This window comes from Pinus tabuliformis, chromosome 9 (assembly GCF_031772625.1).
Source record: "Pinus tabuliformis cultivar Carrire ecotype Pingquan chromosome 9, CPIR1, whole genome shotgun sequence".
Taxonomy (NCBI): domain Eukaryota; kingdom Viridiplantae; phylum Streptophyta; class Pinopsida; order Pinales; family Pinaceae; genus Pinus; species Pinus tabuliformis.
In genome coordinates, this window is record NC_142307.1 from 1,938,279,118 (window position 1) to 1,938,286,868 (window position 7,751).

General features: G+C 34.7%; 1 pseudogene across 1 annotated transcript; it reads right to left on the bottom strand.

The window, feature by feature from the left end:
- Window positions 1-322: 322 nt before the first annotated feature.
- LOC149156719 (potassium transporter 26-like) lies at window positions 323-5,300 on the bottom strand (annotated as a pseudogene). Its single transcript, XR_016262325.1, has 8 exons — window positions 5,137-5,300; window positions 4,706-4,928; window positions 3,992-4,245; window positions 2,866-2,916; window positions 2,372-2,632; window positions 2,128-2,180; window positions 1,612-1,981; window positions 323-1,282 (listed from the first exon to the last, which is right to left on the bottom strand). The product of XR_016262325.1 is annotated as a potassium transporter 26-like (transcript).
- Window positions 5,301-7,751: the final 2,451 nt, after the last annotated feature.

Consider the following 7,751-nt stretch of genomic DNA (forward strand, 5'->3'; position numbering starts at 1 on the left):
AACTATTATATCTGCGGGAGTTTATTTTTCAACAGATGGCCACATTCCCAAAAAAAACCCATCACTCCAACTATATTTCATTTGCATGTAATCTTGCAATATAGGCAATGTGAATAGAGAACCAAAACCCCTATACTGTTACTTCTGCTCGTGCCACTGAATTCTGCCCCTATTTATTTCTCATACATGAAAAGCGTGGAATTCCTCCATAAAAATTCAAAACTATTGACCTCTGCAATTTGCTGTGCAACTAAACACAAACAATATCCCTGTTAAAATTTCGATCCAAACTGTCAATGACATTTCATTGGAGCCATTACAATCAGAATGAACAAAATCGTGTTAAATTTAGAAAAAGTATTATAACATTGTTATGATACATGATGTAATATAATGTTTAAGTAGGTCTACATTTCATACAACATTCCCACTTGAAACAGTTGGGCAGGTGGGATGTTCAAGGTTGAAATGGATGACCTACAATTATCATGAAGAAACCTGTATAGCTTGTCTATTACAAACCTTTGAAAACCACTGGTATTCGGACTTGTTCTCAGTGTGGTTCTTCCAGTGACAAATATAGCTCCTTTACTCATGGCTAAGTCAAGATCCCTTAGTTCATCATCATATGCAAAATTGCTGGCCTCCACCATTTCAATATCCAGAGAGGAAAGTTCACTTAATCTGACATGCTCTTTTATGCTTCCAATAACATGATTAAGAAATTCATGTCCTTCCACATTTGGGACATCATTATAACCATATTGGGCTAAGCATCTATACACACCCTTCGGGCCAAGTTTTGCAACATGGAACCTCTCATTAGAAAGCACTGTCTTCACAGGAACAAATCTTATGGTGAGAATAATTGTAACTTTGTGAAGGGAGTTGACATTAGTGACATAATGATTTACAATTGGTGGCAAACCATATATAATATTAGAGCAGAAGAAACAGACTCCTGGTACTCGAGAAATCTCCATGTTGTCCAAAAATGCACGCAAATCTTCTATCTGCATTTTTCTTTCCAGTTCATATTTGTACTTCTTCTGTCTTCCATGACTCCAAGAGAGCATTATGACAAGGAAGACTGCGGAAATTACAAAGGGCACCCAACCTCCTTGTGGCACTTTATTCAGCATGGCAGTCATGTAGATACCTTCTACAAGGCCAAAAAAAAGGAAGAATGCTGCTATAAATACAATGTGTATGTTCCAAATGACAAGCATGACCAAGGTCACTAAACATGTTGTAATAAGCATGACCCAAGCCACAGCAACCCCTGCCAGACAAAATTACATTAACACTCTTGAAGTGATAGTATAAATAAAATGTGTATGTTCCGAATGACAAGCATGACTAAGATCACTAAACATGTTGTAATAAGCATGACCTAATCCACATCAACCCCTGCAGCACAAAATTCCATTAACTCTCTTATAGTTGGAACCAAAGTAGGCATGCTTGTCCTCTTTGCCTTTTATACGTAATGACCATTCCTCTAATTTTGCTGGCAATGTAAGATTGTATAAAGTAATTTTGCTTTGTGCACTAATGAAATATAAGGTACATTTGTTTTAAAAAGAAAGAAACAAAGAAATAAGCACTTACCAAAGGCATTGCCGATTTGTGGCCCACCCCTAAAACCCACCACAATAGCAAGGCAGAGAATCATGAGGACATAGTTAACCTCTGGAGAGTAAATCTGACCCTCGCTGTCTTGTGAGGTATGAACAATGTTGACTCGAGGGAAACACCCAAGAGCCATTGATTGTTTTATAATTGAGAAGGTTGCAGAAATCAATGCTTGACTGGCAACTATTGCTGCTAAAGTGGCAACGATAAACATTGGCCAATACACAGCATTTGGTATTGACTTGTAGAATGTATCACTTATATGTCCTGGATTCTTGATCAAGTAAGCCGCCTGGCCAGCATATGTGAGAATTAAAGCTGGATAAACCATCAGAGAAAAGGCAATCTGCAGTAAGAAGCAGAAAGTTCTTATGATGCTAGACCAAGAAACACCCATAGAGCTTAGAAGCAGAAATTTCTTATGATTCTAGTCAATGATACACCCATAGAACTTAGATGGAACAATTTTTTGATTGTGGAAATCATTTGAACCTGAATAGATCTCTTATTGAAGTGGCCCAAGTCAGCAAACATGGCCTCCGCACCTGTTTTAAACAGATAAAAGGCCAGCTAAGGCAACGTTTCTCTTACTAACAAGTGATTAGAGGATATACACTGTGAGATATGAAATTAGTGTTTAACAACATAAGAAAAGATATTGCTTTGACTTGACAAAGGTAAACAAATTCAAAGTTTTAAGGCACACATTATAAAATATCTTGAATTGAGCACAAACCTGTTACACATAAGAAAACAGCTCCCAGCATCACCCATCCTTGCTTATGATTTTCAGCAAAGAAATAGACAATGTAGTGAGGTGACAATGCCTTGAATACACCTGGATAATGTGCTCCAATATTATAGGCCCCAATAATGGCTGTTGAAGAGAACCACATAACCATTATAGGGGAGAACAGGAAGCTCACTTTGGATGTTCCGAAATTTTGAAGAAGGAAGAGAAGTACAAGAATTACAACTGATACCAATACAACAATATCTGCGTACAAAAGAGTCAAGAATTTTTAGGGATTATAATGTCTAGCAGGGTTTTCAAGGAATCCATAATCAGCAGTATGCAACAAATTATATTTCAGACATACGAATACTTTGCTGTTATTTAATATGTTTGAACAAGTCTCTGAATTGAAGCATATAGACTTTAGAGTTTAATGCGAAGATGCTATAATTTTGCATGTCAAAGAGTACATTATTGCTCTATATATTACTTACCCTGACTCATTTTTGGGTTCTTTGACTGGATTCCTTGAATAGCTGAGAGCACTGCGCAAGTCGAAAATTTGAAATAACAAGAGTAAGATATAGTTGGAATGAAAGCATCAAGGAAATGATTTTATGGTTCGGTAAAGTGAATAATAATATTTAAACCTTGATTTTGAATCCTGTATTCAAAACCAACCGACTACTTTTGGAAAAGGATTGCGAATAATAATCTTTACTGGAAATTTCACTTATTATTTAAAGAGTGTGAATTGGTTTGACCCGAGGTTAAATATAGCCATGTGGTTATTAGGTCCTTACAGACCTTCCATTATGATCCCAGCTTTTTGAAAGAAAATAGTTAAAGTCTATTAGCTTACTTTGGCATACACCAAAGAGAGGGCAGGCCCTACCCAGATGGGCATGGGCTCATTAGCGAATTTCATAAATGGGTTATTGTCGAGACACCAGGCTTCCCTGGTTGGGATTCTCTATTCTAGACGGCATTACCACTAAGACAACATTACCATTAAGAAAGAAGAAAAATACACAATTTCGATGCAATAAACTCACTGTACTGTGAGTGAATTGGGGTTATATCGGGTGGTTGGTGGTCAGGCAGAATGGTTGTTATCTCTCCAACCCAAATTCAATTTCATGTAAGTGACATGATGATGAGAAATATTGTGATAATAGTCACATGCTTATGAATATTGTTGTATTGATCCTCACTCTTCCCCCTGAAACTTGAGAAAAAAATGATTTCCCATGAATATTGTTGAATATTGTTGTATTGATCCTCACTCTCCTCCTCTCCCACTGAAACTTGAGAAAAAATGATTTCCCATGAATATTGTTGTATTGATCCTCACTCTCCCCTGAAACTTGAGAAAAAAAATGATTTCCCATAAATATTATTATATTGATCCTCACTCTCCCCCTGAAACTTGAGGGAAAAAATTATTTCCCAACTCACTGTGGCACTCCTTAATGAAAGGGCAGCCTACCCTATATACTATGCTCTCATTCAGGTCCCGATTCTTGTGAAGGGTACTGCCGAATAGGTTTGGTTTCACTCTTTTGAAAAGGGTTCGATGCAGATGGACGAATGAAGTGTTTACAGAGGTAAAAGACGAACCTGATATTGCAGGCGTCAGTGCTCCATCTCCAATTACCATGCTAGTGCCAAGCATAACAAAGACGAGCAAAATTCTTTGAGCAGTTGAACTTTTCTCAAGCATTTGCTTTGTCTTGGAGGAAATATCCGGACATGTCCTTTACTGAAAAATTTCAGATTGGCATCCGAGGGTAGACGGCGAAACTGTTCACCAGTACTTTTCCCAATAATGTTCACATGTTGACATAACAAGGAGTAGATTGCAAAAGTACCACCTGCAAACAGAACCTGGGTAACATATTAAAATTGAATCCAGTGGTGCACAAGAATTACAGCCTAATTGCTGTTCTACTTAATGTTAAAATATAGCCATCTGAACAACTATGAATGGATTGGAGTAAGATAAATTTGACAATTTTTTTCACACACCAACAAAAGAAATGGGCCTTAAACATTGTTATCTGAATTATATTAGAGAACCCAAACGAATATATATGTACTTAAAAAAGTTTGCATAAAAGCCTGCTTAGAGAACAGGGATAACTCAAAATATTGGGCACTGGTTACAGCCGGGAAAACAGTTTGCATAAAAATTTGCATCAAAGCCTTCAAGATAGATTTACTGACTTAAGAACGATGAGAATAACCATTATTGAACCCAACCACCTAAACTAAACTCAACTCGCATAACTTAAAATATTTTATAAAAAAACAATTAAAAGGGCCTGAAGTTACCTTCCCCATGATCATCCGCTCGGAGGACAATGAAAACATACTTGACCAGAGCTATCAATGTTAGGGTCCAGAATATGAGGCTGAAAATCCCCAATATATCTTTCTCGTTTGGCATTTCAATACTAACAGAAGGGAAGACATACAAGGGAGAAGTTCCCAAATCCCCATACACTACTCCAAGTGTCTGATAAGCTAAGAGCAGAATTTTCCAACTTCCATATTTCTGCATATACAGCAAGTAAATAGTTTGATGATCTTAAAAACATCAGAACATAGTAAATTAAAAACATGTCATCTGTCATTAAACCACAGCCAATCTTTAAAACATGTCATCCATCATTAAACCACAGCTAATCTTAATGGGATTAGAAGTGATACAAGGAAGTTGAAATATAAAAATAAAATCCTCAAACATTAAAGATCAACTGTACCTTGGTCTCTGAATGCTGAAACAAGAATGACCCCGGAATTGTCTGTTCCATTCCATCTTCATTTATGATACTCTTGTAAATTCTATTTTCTGATATAGGTTCTGCAGCATCCATCTCATTGCTATTGACAATTTCTGATGTAGCAAAATTGGACTCTAAATCCTCCATCTAGAATGATAAAGCAAGTAAAGCTTGTGTAAATAAACTATTGCATAGGTTTACAAGAAAGAAGAAACATAAACCACCTAACGTTTTAGGGTTTCATCACCAAAATTTCAACAGGAACGAAAGAAACTGTAATAAGATTCACAGGTAAAACCTATAATAGAAATGGACTGACAGTTGAACAAAACCTGAGTTATAGAAATCTTTGGGGATTATCACGCGAAGCTCCGAACTGAAGTGCGTGTACTAGGTGTAGTAATCTCCTAGACCACAGCCCAAGGAAGCAGTATTTACAATCTCATATATATAATGTTCTCTGCAACTCCGGATTTCATGGTTTTTTAGCATGCTATAATATTTTTAATAATAACAAAATTAAATATACAAGAGCTAAGTCAATTATAAATATTTCACCTTATCTCTAAGGTTATTTCATGTCATTTCTAATATGTTGTACTTATAAATTGTAATAATAGGATTTCATGGGATTTTTTTAGCATGCTCTTATAATTCACAGGTAAAGCCTATAATAGAAATGCACTGACAGTTGAAGAAAATTTTAGTTATAGAAATACACGTGAAGCCCCGAACAGAAGTGGGTGTACTAGGTGTAGTAATCTCCTTGACCACAGCCCAAGGGTACAGTATTTACAATCTCATATATAATGTTCTCTGCAATTCTGGATTTCATGGTTTTTTCAAGTTAGTTGTTTTAGGGCGATTTTTTTTTGGAAATTTTTGGGATAGGTTTTTCTGGTTTAATTTGTTTAAAATTTGGCAAGAATTCATAGAAATTACAAGTTTTGACAGATAACTCATGCATAAATTAAGTGCTCTAAAAAATTTTCAGAGTGGTAGAGTGGTGAATCATATATATAGTAAAAAAACAATTTAAATAACACAAATCAAAATTTCATTTCAAAAATTTCTAAACAAATTAAAAAAATCTGAAAAAATCACACTAAATACAAATCATTTTTAAATAAACACACTATAATACTTTTAAAAATAACAAAATTAAATATATAAAAACTAATAATTATTTATCTCTAAAATGTTATAACTTATAATAATATGGTTTCTTGGTTTTTTAGCATGCTATAATATTTTTAATAATAACAGAATTGAATATACAATAGCTAAGTCAACTATAATTATTTGACGTTAGCTCTAACATATTAAAACTTGTAATAATATTCAACTTGTTAAATATTATTATTATTAAACCTGTTATAATATTTTTAATAATAATAATTTATAATAATATTTAACATCTCAATTATTATTACTATTAAACCTGTTATAATGTTTTTAATAATAATAAATCACGTTAACGACTACCTGCATTACAAATTTAAAAAATATTTCAAATCACGGATCTTGCCGTACAACGTACGAAATTATAGAAAAAAATTATAGAAAAATCCGAGTTGTGCGCTTCGAAGGTTCCCATGCGTAGATTATAGAAAAATCCGAGTTGTGCGCTTCGAAGGTTCCCATGCGTAGACGACACTCAACTGACCAAACACATACACACCTCCCCGCCAGTGATCAAATTTGAACACATCAGAGCCCTTCAAAGGGCCTCTGGCACGTCACAGAAGTAGGGAGAAAATTTTACTAGTAAAAAAAAATTTAAAATTTGAATTTTGCCATTTTAAAAAGAAATTGGAATAATATTATAAAATTTTTTAAGAAGGGCTGTTAAGTTGTTAACTAGTCTAATTTTTTTTTTTTTTTTTAATTTCATTTTTTCTGAAATCCAGACTTTGAGAATTTCAATTTCCAACTGTCAGTGCACTGTGAGTCTATCACAAATTACAATAGTTAAACTTGTAAATTTCCTTTCTCAACTGATGTTAAATCCCATTTCAAAAACAACAGTTTCCGAGTTGCTCCCATTTCAAAAACAACATTTTCCTTTTGAATTGTGTTTTCTAATTTGTGCCTAAAGCTTTCCATGATAGCTTCAAATGAAATAAAACTAGATTCAAATGGAATAAAGCTTTCCATGCTAGCTTTTTCAGAAAGTCGGTGATGGTCGAGATTTGTGATATTAACCACTTAGGGCTAGCCAGTGCAGAACGAAGAGGAAAACATTTCGGAAACAAAGGTATTTCAGTGAAACACATTAGCTTGTTCCTCTGTTGAATGGATGGATGAATTAGCTCATTCCTCTGTTGAATGGATGGATAAGGTAAGAGAGATCTGAACTTTCTTCATATTAATATGAACAACAATTGGAATCTCTAATTTTTCTGGTTTCTGTTTCAGTAATTCATTTGTTATTTGTAGGTGTTTCTGGATTAACATTTCTTTGTCGATTTGTTTTTAATTTCTTGATTCCAGCGTCGAGGGCAGAGCATTGGGTGCAAAGTGCCTAGTGAATAGTAACAATACTACTATAATTTCTTGATTCCAGCATCCAGGGCAGAGCATTGGGTGCAAAG